The sequence below is a fragment of the Phyllobates terribilis genome, unplaced genomic scaffold (assembly GCF_046119375.1).
Source record: "Phyllobates terribilis strain yellow unplaced genomic scaffold, ASM4611937v1 Scaffold_2__4_contigs__length_985480577, whole genome shotgun sequence".
Classification (NCBI taxonomy): Eukaryota; Metazoa; Chordata; class Amphibia; order Anura; family Dendrobatidae; genus Phyllobates; species Phyllobates terribilis.
In genome coordinates this window covers 191809250-191827683 of record NW_027362762.1, presented here as the reverse complement: position 1 = coordinate 191827683, position 18434 = coordinate 191809250, and the positions used below count along the sequence as shown (strand labels likewise).

The following is an 18434-nucleotide window of genomic DNA, read 5'->3' as shown; positions in this document are numbered from 1 at the left end:
GTTAATTTTCAAAGATTTTTAATTTATTATTACTTTTGTCAGATTCAAGTTATTTCTGGGACCATTGTGGGTTTTTCTTTCATTAAACAAGGGGTACCAACAATTTTGACCACGTGTCAGCTCCTACTGTTCTATAACATCTTGCCTGCAGATCAGATACCAATTTCAACATAACTGGTTACATTTAAACTAAAGAGGTAAAATCTGCAAGGAGTTTGTATGTTCTCCCCTTGTTTGTGTGGGTTTCCTCTGGGTTTTCTGGTTTCCTCCCACACTCCAAAGACATACTGATAGGGAATCTAGATTGTGAGCCCCAATGGGGACAGTGCCTATAATGTCTGTAAATTGCTGTTGAATTATTGGCGTTATATAAGTGAGTAAAATAAATAAATAAAATGCTCCATCATGACAAAGATAAAACAGTCAGTACCTGTGATTGCCACAGCGGTGAGCTGAAATACCCAAAACAGCCCATGGACAAATACGGTGTCCACTTTAAGGCCAGGGTCACACAAGCGTATAAATCGGAGAGTCCTATCCGATTTTTTATCGAACAGCACACGGACCAATGTTATTCAATGAGGCAGTACTGATGACTGATTTTTTTCACTGACCGAATTAGTCTATGAAAAAAATTGCAGCATGCACGATTTGACTCTGAAATTGGAAGATACTCACCCATTCAAGTCTATGGGTGAGTGGAAAACATTGGACTACACTCGGATGACATCTGAGTGCAGTCTGATTTCTGTGTACTTACACAGTGGAAAAGATGGAGAAATGTTGTTCTCCATCTGCTCCTCACAGTGTGCTGCGGTTCTCTCGTCTGAGGGAATCTGATAATACTATGTTTGATCGAAGTATCATTAGCATAATCAATCAGATTCTCTCGGATGAGAGAATCTACGATTGTGTGATTCTGGCCTAAGAGTGATAACACACTGCACATTTCTGAAATACCGCCAACAATGATGCCCAGTGCAGATTACAGCCGCTGAGTTGGAGTCAACTGCAACCAGTTCATCACTGGTATGTTCCTCTGCAACACCAGCAGTCCTTATAGGGTTCTCCAAAGCTTTTTTCTTGGGAACTGGTACTATTTATTTTCTCACTCAGCTACCTCTTGGACTAGTCACCTTATCCCCAGCTGCATGTTTTCCTCTGAAACGCTGCAGCGCTTCTGTATTTGGAATGCAAGAGCCGGTATCTGATTCAGGCAGCACAGTATCTGCCCGTGGCTCAGGCAGCGTGGATCATTTGACAAGTGCCCTATCAGAAGATACAGGAGATTCTGCAGCCTGTACCTGCATATGTGCTTGACGTATTCAGATACTGTTCTGTGTCGCCCAGAAAAGGATGCAGTCAGAGACACTAGAGAATGCAGGCACATGGATAAATCATAGTCATGGAGAGGCACTCATCAATCTTAACATAGCCCATACATGGGCTACAGGGGACATTTAGTTTACGAGATGGTGTAAGGTATAAAGACAGTTATGCTCTGTATGAGCCACAACAAAATATCATTTCAGAAAAAAAAATGGGCTTTAGAAAGCTAACTTCCAAATACACTATAAGGCTATGTGCCCACGTTGCAGAAATGAAGCAGAAAATTTCAGCTTCATTTCTGCAAGTCCTCTCCCGGAAAAACGCATGCGGAATTCCGCACGCGTTTATCGCGCGTTTATCGCGCGTTTTCCACATGCGGAATTGCCTTGTGTTTTTTATTGCATTGCAATAAGGCAATTCCGCTTGCGGAAACGCAAAATTAATGGACATGCTGCGGATTTTTCCGCGCATCAAAAACGCTGCGGAAAAATCCGCAGCATGGGCATAGAACTTGCGGAATCCCCTTGGGGACCATGGGGGGCGGATTACCTAGCGTTTCACAAGCGTTTACGCAGCATATACGCTTGAAAAACGCTACGTGGGCACGCAGCCTTAGAATTAAAATGCTCAGGAACTTCATGTATTAGCTAGACTGAAGAGACTAAAAAAAGTCTCTCAATCGGGTGGACCCAGCAACCAAAAAAAGGGGTCTCCCAGACTGGAATTACCTTATCTGTTATATGTTTTCTCAGATGCAGTAAGTATAATTTGTACAATCAATGAGTATAAATACGATATCTGTCATCCATTGAATAGAACACTCTCGCACCCCTCCAGTCCGTCTTCAACTCTGCTGCGCGACTAAGTTCATCTCTCTCCTCGCTACTCCTCTGCTACTCCCCTTTGCAAATCCCTTCACTGGCTCCCAATTGACCAGCATATCCAGTTAAAACTACTAACACTGACCTACAAAACCATCCATAACTTTTCTCCTCTGTACATCTCTGAACTAATCTCCCGATACATTCCCTTACGTAATCTCCGGTCCTCCCAAGACCTCCTTCTCTCCTCCACACTTATTCGTTCCTCACCCAATCGCCTCCAAGATTTCTCCCGAATATTCCCCGTCCTATGGAATTCTTCGCCTCAACACGTCCGATTATCCGCCACACTTGGATCCTTCAGACGGAACCTTAAAACCCATCTCTTCAAACAAGCTTACAGTCTGCCATGACCTTGCCTGCAGCCACCTCAACAACACCGGAGCTACTGCAAACCCCCAACCTACTGTCTCCTTCCCCATTCCTGTAGAATGTAAGCCCGCAAGGGCAGAGTCCTCTTCCCTCTGTACCAGTCTATCATTGTTAGTTCATTTACTGTAAGTGATATCTGTATTTGGTATGTAACCCCTTCTTATGTACAGCACCATGGAATCAATGGCGCTATATAAATAAATAAATAATAATAATAATAATAATACACACCCTGCAGTTTACAACCAATAAAGCCCTTTTAAATAGTTAAATAGTCTGTTTACAATTTGATCATACAGTGTTACGATTTCTGGTAATGATGTGACTCCCATTAAGCAATTGCTCATTTTCAAATGAACACTCTTTCATTCATTAAAGCATTTTCTCATTCAGCGTACATTTACATACTTTGTAATAGCGCTTCCCCCAATCAATGTCTTCCTAAATGGCAATTACAGAAAGAAGAACAATCTGTAACGAAGGTAAGATTCTCTTGTGCCTCTTCTTGCCCCAGGGTATACAGTGAGCTGAATCTTGACTTTGTGAAGACTTCAGGTTTTTTTTTAAATCTGCAAGTACAAGATAAATCCATTTTAGGAAATACATTATATATTGACTAAAAATATACAAAAAATAACCAACTGTTCAAACGTCTAGAATCACCCACAAAATGTTACAGTTTCCATTGAAAACACATTAGTTTATTAAAAATATTGGACAAGCATGAAAATGACAAGACTAAAGTTGAATAGTTTAACCACATTTGGACCACTTTTCTGAATGTATTTGCAGAGCTGCAGCAGTACCTGCAATCATGATGCGTCCTACTCCAGTCCCTGCAATCACGCAATTACCAGGTGTCGGAAAGCAGAAAAGCAGATGGGTCTTAGCAGACCCAGATCAGTTCTGCTCTCAGGAGACTATATTTCTCTAGTAATTGGGGCAAATACATCAGCCCCAATTACAGGGGAAATTAGAAGTAAAAATATTGTAATATTCAAGCAGATCTGTTATCAAGTTTCACAATACGAGCTGCATACATTATTAGATAGATAGGTCATTTACGTGTGATGACCTACTGTGATGACATATTCCCGTCTACAGTTGTATTGAGCGAGGCCACGACCAGTCTAGTGACGCGGTTGTCCAGTGGGCATGGGCGACTAAAGAGCGCAGCCTAGCTCCATACAAGTGTATGGAAGCAAGGCCTCGCCCACTGGCAGGGAGTATGAATCACGCATACATACCCTCTGGTCCTGGCTCATAAACCGGTCAATCCCCACAGAGCACAGCGCGTGCGCTGGGGGAATTCATATGTCTGCAGTCACACAAAGTGACTACAGACTTATCGGTTTGGACCAGACAACCCTTTAAGGCCGTTTACACACTCGGGGCTCGGATCGGAATACCAGGCCCAACTGCTTTGTCTCCAGACCTGAGCTTCATACAAGCCTATTAGACAGTTAGCGGTCAGGTGAGGTATTCCGATCCAAGCCCAGATCATGTATCATAAATGTGTGAAATCGGTTTTACTGTTACGGTTTTCTTAAAGTAATGAAGGCCACTCGTTTTTCTTTACTTAGCTGCTTTTTTCTTGCCATAATACAAATTCTAACAGTCTATTCAGTAGGACTATCAGCTGTGTATCCACCAGACTTCTGCACAACACAACTGATGGTCCCAACCCCATTTATAAGGCAAGAAATTCCACTTATTAAACCTGACAGGGCACACCTGTGAAGTGAAAACCATTTCCGGTGACTACCTCTTGAAGCTCATCAAGAGAATACCAAGAGTGTGCAAAGCAGTCATCAAAGCAAAAGGTGGCTACTTTGAAGAACCTAGAATATAAGACATATTTTCAGGTGTTTCACACTTTTTTGTTAAGTATATAATTCCACATGTGTTAATTCATAGTTTTGATGCCTTCAGTGTGAATGTACAATTTTCATAGTCATGAAAATACAGAAAAATCTTTAAATGAGAAGGAGTGTCCAAACTTTTGGTCTGTACTGTATCTGTCTTAAAATGGATCTAAGTGTCCGGTCAGTGAGACTCAGAGCATGCCCTGTTCTCATCCACTTTGCAGATCAGACTTGGCCATTTAAGTCTATGGAGATCCATATAAAATGGAAGACATTCTTTGTACTTTCGATGGGACACTAGTTTCTTCTGTTTTTCACTGATCCTTTGGATAAGTAGAATCTTTGGATAAATAAAAGTTCAGTCTACCTCCTTCAGGTTTTAAAAAATGGAGACACATGTAAACATTGACTCGATTGTGAGACTGTAGCCTTTGATTCTTTATTCCCAGTAAAAAAAACTCAGTTTTACCAGCCTCAAAGCACCCCAGACCATCCAAGGACAAAAACCACTACCTTATCCTATCGAGTAAAGGATGGCAAGGCTGAAATGACTCTTCAAATAATCCCTTCAAAAAAAGCATAGGATTTGGACCTTTTTGATCTCTATAAAATAAATCAATACGTGTAATATTCCTTTCGTTACATATCTTGGTATCTTGCCAGAACATAAAATACATGAAAAATCACCTACACAAATCACTCAGTTAATTGTGAGCTCAGCAAAGTGTGTAAAGCATGATTACAATGGTAAAAACAGAAAAGTATTTAGGATACTTATAACTAGGGATGGGCGGACATGTAGATGTTCAGGTCCATCGGGTTCGGCCGAACTTTATAAAAAAGTTCGGGCACCATTCTGGTCCAAGAACCGAACTAGATCCCGAACTCCATTCAAGTGACTAAGGGGCCCGAACATTTGGCAGTTCCCACGCTGTCATGTGTGTGGAAGGGTAGGAAACTCCTGCTCTGACCGGTGGCAACCTTACTGAAGTCACCGCTGGTCACAGCTGCTGGGCATCGCGGACCACTGCGGGTTCCCACGCTGTCACGCAGAGGACAGCTTGTGAGCCAGCGGCTGTGATCGACTGTGACAAGGTAACCGCCGGTCAGGCATCGGCTGATGACTACTGCTCTCATCATCGTCACCAGTTCTCGCTGATAGCAGCGAGAGCAGGTGACACTGATGATAGTATTCACCAGCCGGCACCAGTGCATAGTAAGAAATATTTCAATGAGATATATAATTAGTGAATTGCGTGTGTAGCTTACTGTACATGTATTTAGCTAATAAATAAAGAAATAAAAGAAAAAAAGGCGTGGGATCTCCTTTTTTTAAATAACCAGCTGGGGTAAAGTAGAGAGCTGGGGTCTGGTGTTATCATTCTGGGAAGGAGCCAATATCCATGAAGCTTCCCAGGCTATTAATATCAGCTCACAGCTGTCTGCATAGCCTTTACTGGTTATTGAAAAGGGGAGACCCCTCCAAAAAAATTGTTGTTGGGTCCCCCTATTTTTAATAACCAGCAAAGGCTAAGAAGACAGCTACGGGCTGATATTAATATGGCTGGGAAGGGGCCATAGATATTGGCTCCCTCCCAGACTAATAACACCTGCCCTCAGCCACCCCAGAAAAGGCACATCCATTTGATGCGCCAATTCTGGTGCTTTGCCTGGCTCTTCCCACCTGCCCTGGTGCGTTGGCAAGCAGGGTAATGGTTTTGGGGTTGAATTCAGCTGTGTAATGTCCGCTGAAATCAAGCCCAGGGGTTAGTAATGTTAGTAATTTTAGTCTATAAAACACCTCAATTACTAACCCCGTAGTCAAAAGAAATAAACACACACATAGAGAAAAGTCATTTAATTGTAAAAAGCACTCCCCGACCCCCTTTTACCCATTTACTACCTTTGAAAAATAAAATAATCCAAAGGGGTCCGCTGTAAATCCATCCCACATCCCACAACGATCCCTAACTTTGCTACATCCGGATGCAGTGCTGAGCGGTGACATTAGTAATGTGACTACTCAGCATGCCCGCCGGAACACACTGACAGTAGCGTGTGAATAAGGCTGAGGTCACAAGCCGATATACTATACATAGCCGATGAACTGTGGTAATCTTATTGACGTCACTGCTCGCAGAGTGAGAAATTTCTCATGGACCTTCCCAGCCTGAGAATACCAGTTCAAAGCTGTCTACTTTACCTTGGCTGGTTATCAAAAATAGGGAGGACTCCACACTGTTTATAAAATTATTTATTTAAATAATTTAAAAAAAACGTTGTGGGGGCCCCTCTATTTTTGATAACCAGCCAAGATAAACCAGACAGTTGACGGCTTACATTTTGCGCCGGCCAATCACAGCCATGCCAGTACTTGTGTCAATAGTGCATATTGTCAGAAAACATAAGATCGGAAAAAGCATTATCAGGCAAAGAGTACAAGAGAGGAGAAATAGAATGGGAGGTCTTTTTTCTGCAAAAAAAAGTCTTTTGACAGTTAGCATTATGACAAATTTGTTAGTGTCCAAAAATGGCACAAAAAGATCAAAGTTTTGATCTGAAATGTAATCCTTTAGATAAAAAGTTGGATCTCATCAGATGAAATAACTGTAGGGGTAAGAATAATTACACTATCAAGACCTATGATAGATTCATTCTCCTGCGCGTAAAATATCTTGAGCTTGTCAAATCCTCTTTCTTGTTGTTGGTGTGGCTTCCAGACGTATCAAATTTTGATGAAGAAAAATTAACATGTTTAGATTGATAGCTGTCCTGGTTATATGGAGCATTTTTGAGGATAGATTTAGGCATATGTTCAGACCTATTGCGTTTCCATGAATTCACCTGGTTGAGTTTTATAATCCACAGAATCTCTATGAAATTTCTTTCTTTTAGTAATCATGATGGTTTCTTCAAGTTTAGTGATGTTTTGCTGCAAAGGGACATTCATTTTGTCATAATCAGTGGAATTAGAGAAACTCGATCAAGAAACTTTAATCAATTTCATTTCAGTCTTAAGAGCTGCTAATTTAGTTTCTTCTTCTTTAATAGTCAGTCTCATCAACTCGTAAGAACAGTTAGATAACACATTGTTCCATTAAATCAGGAATTCATCTGAGAAAACATAGGTTGGGATTTTTTTTAGTTGAGTCCTCTAGGGATGATCTGTCTCTCAATGTATGTACTGAGAGTATTTGTATCCCACCACGTGTGTAACTCTTGACAAGGCACCCCATAAGTTCTTTCAATTCAAGACAAGTGGATACCATATATACTCGAGTATAAGCCGACCTGAGTATAAGCTGAGGTACCTAATTTTACCACAAAAAACTGGGAAAACGTATTGACTCGACTATAAGCCTAGGGTGGGAAATGCGGCAGCTACTGGTAAATTTCCCCATCCTGGTGCGCATTGCTCCCTCATCCCCAATCCTGGTATGCATGGTCCCCTCACCCCCAATCCTGGTATGCATGGCACCCCTCATCCCCAAATCCTGGTAATGCATGGTCCCCTCATCCCCCCAATCCTGGTAATGCATGGCCTCCTCATCCCCCAATCCTGGTAATGCATGGCCTCCTTATCCCCCAATCCTGGTAATGCATGACCTTCTCATCCCCCAATCCTGGTAATGCATGGCCTCCTCATCCCCCAATCCTGGTAATGCATGGCCTCCTCATCACCCAATCCTGGTAAAGCATGGCCTCCTCATCCCCCAATCCTGGTAATGCATGGCCTCCTCATCCCCCAATCCTGGTAATGCATGGCCTCCTCATCCCCCAATCCTGGTAATGCAGGACACCATCATCTCCCAATCCTGGTATGCATGGCCTCCTCATCCCCAATCCTGGTAATGCATGGCCCCATCATCCTCCAATCCTGGTATGCATGGCACCATCATCTCCCAATCCTGGTGTGCATGGCCCCCTCATCCCCCAATCCTGATATGTATAGCCCCATCACTGCACACATAAAAAATAAACACTTATACTCACCTTCCTTCCTCACCTCTGCTCCAGCGCTGCGTCCTGTTCTCCTGCAGCAGCTCATGTCCGCATCTGAGCAGCCCATGGTGTCACAGCCATGTGCTCTCAGACACTGATGTGAGCTGCCGGCATATTCACTCCTTTCCACGCCGGGACAATGTGCGTGCGAGGCGCAAATATGCATTCTCTTTAGTAGCGGGCACTGTCAGCAGGAGCACCGGCGAAGCGCACCACGCCCATGGGAGTTGAGAAGAGGGAATATTAATTTCCCTTTAGCAGCGGGCACAAGTGGTAGCTGCAGCAGCCAGCTACAGCATGCCCTGCTCCTCCGCCGCAACCCCCCCCCACCACTATCCACCAACGGAATATGTATATACCCGAGTATAAGCAGAGGGGGGCTTTTTCAGCACAAAAAAACTTGGCTTATACTCGAGTATATAAAGTATGTTTTTATTGGAATCACCAAACACCTCTGTGAGCTTGGTTTGGCGGTGTTCCATGGTGATGGAAATGAAGGTATATATTGTATATACTCGAGTATAAACTGAGTTTTTTAGCACATTTTTTGTGCTGAAAAAGCCCCCCTTGGCTTATACTCGGGTATATACATATTCCATTGGTGGATAGTGGTGGGGGGGTTGCAGCAGCGGAGGTAGGGGGGGTTAGGGCGGCGAAGGAGCGGGGCACATGCAGTAGTCGGGTGCTGCAGCTATCACGTGTGCTCGCTGCTAAAGGGAAATGAATATTCCCTCTCCTCCACTCCCATGGGCGTGGAGAAGAATTAATATTCATTCTTAGTAGGGGGCACAGAGGAGCACTGAGTCGCAGCTCTTGCTGACAGTGCCCGCTACTATAGAGAATGCATATTCGCTCCTCTCCACGCCCATAGTCCCAGCGTGGAGATTAGTGAATATGCCGGCAGCTCACATCAAGGTCTGAGAGCGCCATGCGCGCTGCTCAGATGCTGACATGAGCTGCTGAAGCATAAAGGACGCAGCGCTGGAGCAGAGGGAGGGAGGAAGAAAGGCGAGTATAAGTGTTTATTTTTTATATGTGTGCAGTGATGGAGCCATACATACCACAATTGGGAGATGAGGGGGCCTTACATACCAGGATTGGGAGATGAGGGGGCCATACATTCTAGGATTGCAGATGAGGGGGCCATGCATACCAGGATTGAGGATGAGGGGGCCATGCATTACCAGGATTGGAGAGGAGAGTGCCATACATACCAGGATTGGAGATGAGGGTGCCATGCATACCAGGATTGGGGGATGAGGGGTGCCATACATACCAGGATTGGGTGATGAGGAGGCCATGCATAACATGACTGGGGGATGAGGGGGCCATGCATACCAGGATTGGGAATGAGGGGGCGATGCATACCAGGATTGGGAATGAGGGGGCCATGCATACCAGGATTGGGGGATGAGGAGGCCATGCATACCAGGATTGGGAGATTAGGGGGCCATGCATTACCAGGATTAGAGATGAGGGTGCCATGCATACCAGGAATTGGGATGAGGGGGCCATGCATACCAGGATTGGGGATGAGGGTGCCATGCATACCAGGAATGGCGATGAGGGGGCCATGCATACCAGGATTGGGATGAGGGGGCCATACATACCAGGATTGGGGGATGAGGGGGCCATGCATTACCGGGATTGGAGGTAAGAGGACCATGCATACCAGGATTGGGGATGAGGGAGCAATGCGAACCAGAATGGGGAAATTTACCAGTAGCTGCTGCATTTCCCACCCTAGGCTTATACTCGAGTCAATAAGTTTTCCCAGCTTTTTGTGGTAAAATTAGGTACCTCGGCTTATACTCGGGTCGGCTTATACTTGAGTATATACAGTATATGAAATCACACGCAATCGTAACTTGAAAAAAAATACAGTCAATTTCCAAAAAACTATGTGGATGAAAATGATGAATGAGTGCGTCAGTCTCTGTGTGAATGCATTTTATTAATTGAAACTGACAAATTATTAACCCTTCTATCTTTTAGAACATTTTTTACTTTGAAATATTTTTTTCACACCTACCTAAAACTTTTGCACAATGCTGTACGAGTGTGTATATTGTATATATACAGTGGGTGAAAAAAGGATTGAACATGTCACCAATTTTCTAAGTAAATATATGTAACGGGACTGGGAGGCGGAACCTCTGAGCTACTATACAAGGGGGCGGTCCTTGTAAGGGAGCGGGTGGCGACCAGGCAGGCAGTCACAGCAGGTGACCGGGACAGTCTCTGGGTGTACGGGCAGGAGGTCACGGCAAGTGACCTGGGACAGTCTCTGGATGAACGGGCTGGAGGTCACGGCAAGTGACCGGGGCAGTCTCTGGGTGAACGGGCTGGAGGTCACGGCAAGTGACCGGGGCAGTCTCTGGGTGAACGGGCAGGAGGTCACGGCAAGTGACCGGGACAGTCTCTGGATGAACGGGCTGGAGGTCACGGCAAGTGACCGGGGTAGTCTCTAGGAAAAGGGTAGGTACGACCTGTGATGGCTGAACCTCCAGGTAGGCTAGCAAGGCAGATGGAGGATGTGTGCTCCCAGGTGAGCAAGCGAGAGTCTCTGGAATAGCAGGTGGTCACAGCACGTGACGGCGAAGCCTCCAGGTAGGCAAGCAGGCAGGTAGCGGAGAAGCGCTCCCAGGTGAGCGGGCAAGAGTCTCTGGAATAGCTGGTGGTCACAGCACGTGACGGCGGAGCCTCCGGGCAGGCAAGCAGGCAGGTAGCGGAGGAGCGCTCCCAGGTGAGCGGGCAAGCTGGTCCATAGACAGACTGACAGGAGTAGAAAGGCAGACCGTCGGACCTCAGGCTAGCAAGCAGGCAGGTAGCTGATGTGCGCTCCCAGGTGAGCGGGCAAGCTGGTCCTTAGACAGACTGACAGGAGTTGTAAGGCAGACCGTCGGACCTCAGGCTAGCAAGCAGGTAGCAGGAATAACAGGCAGGAAACAGACAGCAAACTGGCAGGACTCTGGCAGGAATCAGGCAGGTAACTGGCAGGTAACTGGCAACGGGACCTGAGGGCTGAAGCAGAGTAGAACAGTGCAACAACATTGCTCGGGCACCTCCATTTTGGAGGAGGTGCCTTATATATGGTAAAGTCCTCCGGCCATTGGCCGGGGACTCCTTAGGACGGCGCGCGCGGCCCCTTTAAGAGGGAGGGAGAGCGCGCGCGCGCGCCCTAAGCACAGTGGCCGGGAAGGAGCGCGCGCTGCCAGCAGAGCGGGAGAGGGACGCCAGGCACGGAGCAGAGTGGTGAGGGGAACAGCGTCCCTGCCTAGCAGAGGGCAGGGACGCCGGCACTACAGTACCCCCCCCTTTAGGCCCCCCCTTTTTTAGGCCAGATAGAAATTTAGCTAGGATGAGAGGGGCATGGATGTTCTCCCGGGGCTCCCAAGTTCTCTCCTCAGGACCAAACCCCTTCCAATCTACCAGAAAAAAGGTCTTTCCTCTTACCCTTTTGGTGGCAAGAATGTTCTCTACCTCAAACTCGTCCTCAGCAGAAACCGGAGCAGGAGGCGTACCTGTAGACTTGGAAAAAGAGTTAAGCACCACGGGTTTGAGGAGAGATACATGGAAGGAGTTAGGGATCCGTAAGTTGGCCGGGAGTTTCAATTTATAGGCCACCGGGTTGATCTGACTGATGACCTCCAGAGGACCGATGAACCGAGGCCCTAACTTGTAAGAAGGTATCTTGAGTCGAACATATTTAGATGAGAGCCAGACTTTATCTCCTGGACGAAATTGTGGAGGATCCAGGCGTTTTTTGTCAGCGTGTCTTTTCATACGCTCGGATGACAGAAGGAGTGCGGACCGGGTACTCTCCCATATGGAGGAAAATTTGCTAACGAGAGATTCCGCAGCCGGGTTGTCCACAGAGGTGGAGACAGGAAAAGGAATCCGAGGATGCTGACCAAAGACTACAAAAAACGGGGATTTGGAGGAGGATTCGCTCTCGTGATTATTATAAGAGAACTCGGCCCATGGTAGGAGATCCACCCAGTCAGAATGGTGGGCATTAACGAAGTGCCGGAGGTAACTGGTCAGGTTCTGATTGATCCGCTCCACTTGACCATTGGACTGTGGGTGGTAAGCGGAAGAGAAGTCCAGGGTGACGTCTAGTAGTTTACAAGTGGCTCTCCAGAAACGTGAGGTGAACTGTACCCCACGATCCGACACGATGTGGAGGGGCAGGACATGAAGATGGAAGATGTGGCGGATAAAGTCTTTAGCCAGCTCGGGTGCAGACGGAAGGCCTGGCAGGGGAATAAAGTGAGCCATCTTGGAAAAGCGGTCAGCGACCACCCAAATGACCGTACAACCGGCAGAGACGGGGAGATCAGTTATAAAGTCCATTGCTATATGCTGCCAGGGGGCAGCAGGTACAGGAAGCGGAAGGAGGCGTCCGGCTGGCAGATGTCTCGGGACTTTGTTGCGGGCGCAGGACACACAGGCAGAAACAAAGTCTATTATGTCCTTGTGCAGGGTAGGCCACCAATAGTGCCGGGCAATAAGCTGGAGGGTCTTTTTCTGACCGGCGTGGCCAGCTAGTTTAGACGAATGGCCCCAGTGTAGGATCTTCTCCCGATCAGGTACTGAAACAAACGTCTTACCGGGAGGGAGACGATTTAGACTCACGGGAGCCACCTGCATTACTCTGGCGGGATCGATGATATGTTTAGGTTCTTCCTCGAGATCGGACACCAGAAAGGATCGGGACAAGGCGTCTGCTTTGACGTTTTTGTCAGCCGGGCGAAAATGAAGAACAAAATCAAAGCGAGCAAAAAACAAGGACCACCGGGCTTGGCGCGGGTTAAGTCTCTGGGCATGCTGGAGGTAAGCCAAGTTCTTGTGGTCAGTGTAAATTATTACCGGATGAAGAGCCCCCTCGAGTAGGTAACGCCACTCCTCCAACGCCAGCTTGATGGCCAATAACTCTCGGTCTCCTATGGAATAGTTGCGCTCAGAAGAGGAGAAGAGTTTGGAGAAGAAGCCACAAGTTACCATTCTCCCGGAAGATGATTTTTGAGTAAGTACCGCTCCGGCTCCAGAGGAGGAGGCGTCAACTTCCAGGAAGAACTGCTTGTTGCCGTCCGGGCGATGCAGCACCGGGGCGGAAGAGAAGGCCTGTTTTAGGGAAAGAAAGGCCTCCTCTGCTTCGGGCGGCCACTCTTTGGGATTAGTACCCTTACGGGTGAGCGCGGAAATTGGGGCAGTCCGGGAAGAGAAGTGCGGGATGAAGAGGCGGTAATAGTTGGCGAAGCCCAGGAACCGTTGAATAGCCTTCAACCCCTCTGGTCGGGGCCATTTCTCGATGGCAGACAGTTTCTCAGGATCCATTTGTAGGCCGGTCTGAGAGATAATGTAGCCCAGAAACGGAAGCGAGGTCTGCTCAAAGAGGCACTTCTCATATTTAGCGTAGAGATGGTTCTGCCTGAGCCTGAGCAGGACCTGACGAACATCCCTCCGGTGAGTCTGGAGATCCGGAGAGAAGACCAAGATGTCGTCCAGGTACACCACTACGCAGGAGTAGAGAAGGTCCCGGAAGATGTCATTGACCAACTCTTGAAAGACGGCAGGAGCGCTACAGAGGCCAAAGGGCATTACCAGATATTCATAGTGGCCGTCCCGGGTGTTGAATGCCGTCTTCCATTCATCCCCCTGACGGATACGAACCAGGTTGTACGCCCCACGGAGGTCCAGTTTGGTGAAGATTCTAGCCCCCCTCAGACGATCAAATAACTCCGGAATGAGCGGAAGGGGGTACTTATTCTTCACCGTGATCTGGTTAAGGCCTCTATAGTCTATACAGGGACGGAGAGAGCCGTCCTTCTTTTTGACGAAAAAGAAGCCTGCTCCCGCCGGGGAGGTAGATTTCCGGATGAATCCCCTGGCCAGATTCTCCTCAATATATTCGGACATCGACCGGGTCTCAGCAGCGGATAATGGATAAATACGCCCACGGGGAGGAGAAGTACCAGGTAACAGGTCGATAGGGCAGTCGTATGGTCTATGAGGGGGTAGTGTCTCTGCCTCCTTTTTATTAAAGACATCAGCATAAGACCAATAAGGAATCGGAAGTCCAGGTAGATTAGCTGGGGTAGGAGAAGGACGGACGGGATGAACGGGAACCAGACAGGTCTTATGGCAGCCCTGTCCCCAGCGAAGGACTTCTCCGGTCTGCCAGTCAAGAACGGGTGCATGTTTCTGGAGCCAAGGTAGGCCTAGCAAGAGGGCGTGAGAGAGTCCAGGCAGAACATGGAAGGAGATACTTTCAGAATGCAGCATTCCCACCTGCAGAGTAATGGATTCGGTGATGAGTTGGATGGGGCGTGGTAAGAGCCCCCCATCCACGGCAGCAACAGACAAGGGTACAGCCAGAGGTTTGGTGGGGATGCGGTATTTCTCTACCAGGGACTGTGAAATAAGATTTCCGGCTGCTCCAGAGTCCAGTTGGGCTAGTTCGAAATAACGGTTCTCCCCGTAGACGATTGAAACGGACAACAGCAGGGATGGAGAGGATTTATTCTTGTCTAGGTGGACCTCTCTGAGCGAACCTAGACACAGGCGTTTCCCGACTTCTCCGGGCAGGCACGGATCCGGTGTTCCTTACTGCCACAGTAGAAGCAGGTCCCCTCGGCAAGGCGTAAGTCCTGACGGGTCTTGACCATCTTGGTCTGGTCGACCTGCATAGGCTCAGGAGGGTGTACCTGGTTAGAGACAGAAGGAGTGACGGGTTTCTGAAAAGTAGGAGCTAGACGTGGTAACCTCCTCTCACGGGTGACCTCTCTGGCACGCTCCTGGAACCGTAGGTCAATCCGGGTGGCAAGAGTTATTAAGTCATCGAGAGTGGTAGGAATGTCCCGACCGGCAAGTTCATCTTTAATACGGCCGGACAGACCCTCCCAGAAGACGGAAACCAGAGCGTCGTTATCCCAGGCCAGCTCCGAGGCAAGGGTACGGAACCGTATGGCATACTGGCCCACGGTGAGACTTTCCTGACGGAGGCGTAGCAACGATGATGCGGATGAGGTCTTCCGTCCGGGTTCGTCGAAGACTTTCCGGAAAGCCGCGAGAAAAGCAGGCAAGTTGGACACCAGGGGGTCTCCTCTCTCCCATAGAGGATTTAGCCAGGCCAGGGCCTCCCCGGTGAGATGGGACATGATGAATGCAATTTTGGCTCGGTCGGAGTTAAACTGGTGGGACAATAGTTCAAAGTGCAGGGTGCACTGATTTATGAAGCCCCGAGCCTGGGCGGAGTCGCCTCCGAAGCGAGGAGGTGCAGAAAGCCGGGGTCCGGGGTAGGATACCATGGTATTAGTGGGCAGCGGAGCTGCCGGATTGCAAGATATGGCACTGGCGGAGGTTGCTCGTGGAGCAGTCAGAGTGTTCAGGCGAGTATTGACATTCCGCAGGTGACCCAGGATGGACTCCTGTTGGGACCTTTGACGGGACAGTTCATGACACAGGTCCGAGAGCGAGGGAGCTTGGGTACCACCGGGTTCCATGGCCCGAGCAAACTGTAACGGGTCTGGGAGGCGGAACCTCTGAGCTACTATACAAGGGGGCGGTCCTTGTAAGGGAGCGGGTGGCGACCAGGCAGGCAGTCACAGCAGGTGACCGGGACAGTCTCTGGGTGTACGGGCAGGAGGTCACGGCAAGTGACCTGGGACAGTCTCTGGATGAACGGGCTGGAGGTCACGGCAAGTGACCGGGGCAGTCTCTGGGTGAACGGGCTGGAGGTCACGGCAAGTGACCGGGGCAGTCTCTGGGTGAACGGGCAGGAGGTCACGGCAAGTGACCGGGACAGTCTCTGGATGAACGGGCTGGAGGTCACGGCAAGTGACCGGGGTAGTCTCTAGGAAAAGGGTAGGTACGACCTGTGATGGCTGAACCTCCAGGTAGGCTAGCAAGGCAGATGGAGGATGTGTGCTCCCAGGTGAGCAAGCGAGAGTCTCTGGAATAGCAGGTGGTCACAGCACGTGACGGCGAAGCCTCCAGGTAGGCAAGCAGGCAGGTAGCGGAGAAGCGCTCCCAGGTGAGCGGGCAAGAGTCTCTGGAATAGCTGGTGGTCACAGCACGTGACGGCGGAGCCTCCGGGCAGGCAAGCAGGCAGGTAGCGGAGGAGCGCTCCCAGGTGAGCGGGCAAGCTGGTCCATAGACAGACTGACAGGAGTAGAAAGGCAGACCGTCGGACCTCAGGCTAGCAAGCAGGCAGGTAGCTGATGTGCGCTCCCAGGTGAGCGGGCAAGCTGGTCCTTAGACAGACTGACAGGAGTTGTAAGGCAGACCGTCGGACCTCAGGCTAGCAAGCAGGTAGCAGGAATAACAGGCAGGAAACAGACAGCAAACTGGCAGGACTCTGGCAGGAATCAGGCAGGTAACTGGCAGGTAACTGGCAACGGGACCTGAGGGCTGAAGCAGAGTAGAACAGTGCAACAACATTGCTCGGGCACCTCCATTTTGGAGGAGGTGCCTTATATATGGTAAAGTCCTCCGGCCATTGGCCGGGGACTCCTTAGGACGGCGCGCGCGGCCCCTTTAAGAGGGAGGGAGAGCGCGCGCGCCCTAAGCACAGTGGCCGGGAAGGAGCGCGCGCTGCCAGCAGAGCGGGAGAGGGACGCCGGGCACGGAGCAGAGCGGTGAGGGGAACAGCGTCCCTGCCTAGCAGAGGGCAGGGACGCCGGCACTACAATATATTTCTAAAGGTGCTATTGACATGAAATTCTCACCACATGTCAGTAATAAACCATCCAATCCACACAGGCAAATAAATCAAACCATAGATGTCTATAAATTAAGTTATGTGTAATAATGAGAAATAACACAGGGAAAAAGTAGTGAACAAAATTACTGAAATTTAATTAATAGTTCATAAAAAAGCCTTTGTTAGTGAGGATATCTTCAAGACGCCTCCCTGTATGGAGAAATTAGTCGCGTGCATTGCTCAGGTGTGATTTTGACCCATTCTTCCACACACTTTTCAAATCCTGAAGGTCCCGTGGCCTCCTTCTATTAACTCTGAGCTTTAGTTCCCTCCCAATTTTCTATTGGATTCAGGTCAGGTGTTTGGCTGGGCCATTCTAGCAGCTTTATTTTCTTTCTCTGAAACCAATTGACAGTTTCCTTGGCTGTGTTTAGGATCATTGTCTTACTGACATGTCCACCCTAGTTTTATCTTCATCATCCTGGTAGATGGCAGCAGATTTTTATCAAGAATGTCTCAGTACATTTCTCCATTCATCCTTCCTTCAATTATATGAAGTTTGCTAGTACGGTATGCTGAAAAAACAACCCCACACCAGATGTTACTTACCACCTCTAAACTTCTCTGTTGGTATGATGTTTTTAGGGTGACATGCAGTGCCTTTTAGCCTACAAACATGGTGTGTATTATGGCATCCAAAGAGTTCAGTTTTGGTCTCATCTGACCAGACTATATTCTCCCAGTACTTCACAGGCTTGTCAAAATGTTCTTGAGCAAACTTTAAAATTGCTTTAACATGCTTTTTGCTCAGCAATGTAGTCTTGAGTGGTGAGCGTGGATGGAGGCCATGGAGGTTGAGTGCATTACTTATAGTTTTCTTTGAAACAATTGTACCTGCCGATTTCTGTAGCTCTCCACAGTTGGTCCTTGGCTCTTGGACAACACTTCTGATAATTATTTTCACTTCTCCATCTGAAATCTTGCAGGGAGCACCTGGTCATGGCCGGTTTATGGTAAAATGATGTTCTTTCATTTCTGGATTATGGCCCCAAAAGTGCTCACTGGAACCTTCAGTAGTTTAGAAATTCTTCTGTAACCAAAGCCATCGGTATGTTTTGCAACAATAAGGTTGCAAAGGTTTGAGACAGCTCACTAGTTTTACCATCATGAGATGTTTTTGTGTGACACCTTGGTAATGAGACACCTTTGTATAGGTCATTAGTTGAACCAGCTGATATTATTTTTAATTAAAGGGCTGCATTGCTTAGTAATTACTGA

At 48.0% G+C, this 18434-nt stretch overlaps 1 protein-coding gene across 6 annotated transcripts in view; it reads right to left on the bottom strand.

Annotated features, from left to right (window-relative positions):
• Positions 1 to 18434, bottom strand: part of DGKA (diacylglycerol kinase alpha) — a 257102-nt gene that overhangs the window by 86808 nt on the left and 151860 nt on the right. For 4 of the 6 annotated variants that reach the window (XM_073663706.1, XM_073663704.1, XM_073663703.1 and 1 more), the window contains one exon: positions 2991 to 3151. The exons of the other annotated variants lie outside the window; for them this stretch is intronic. The gene's annotated coding sequence lies outside the window, so the exon portion shown is untranslated. The remainder of the gene's footprint in view (positions 1 to 2990; positions 3152 to 18434) is intronic. 6 annotated transcript variants of the gene reach the window in all.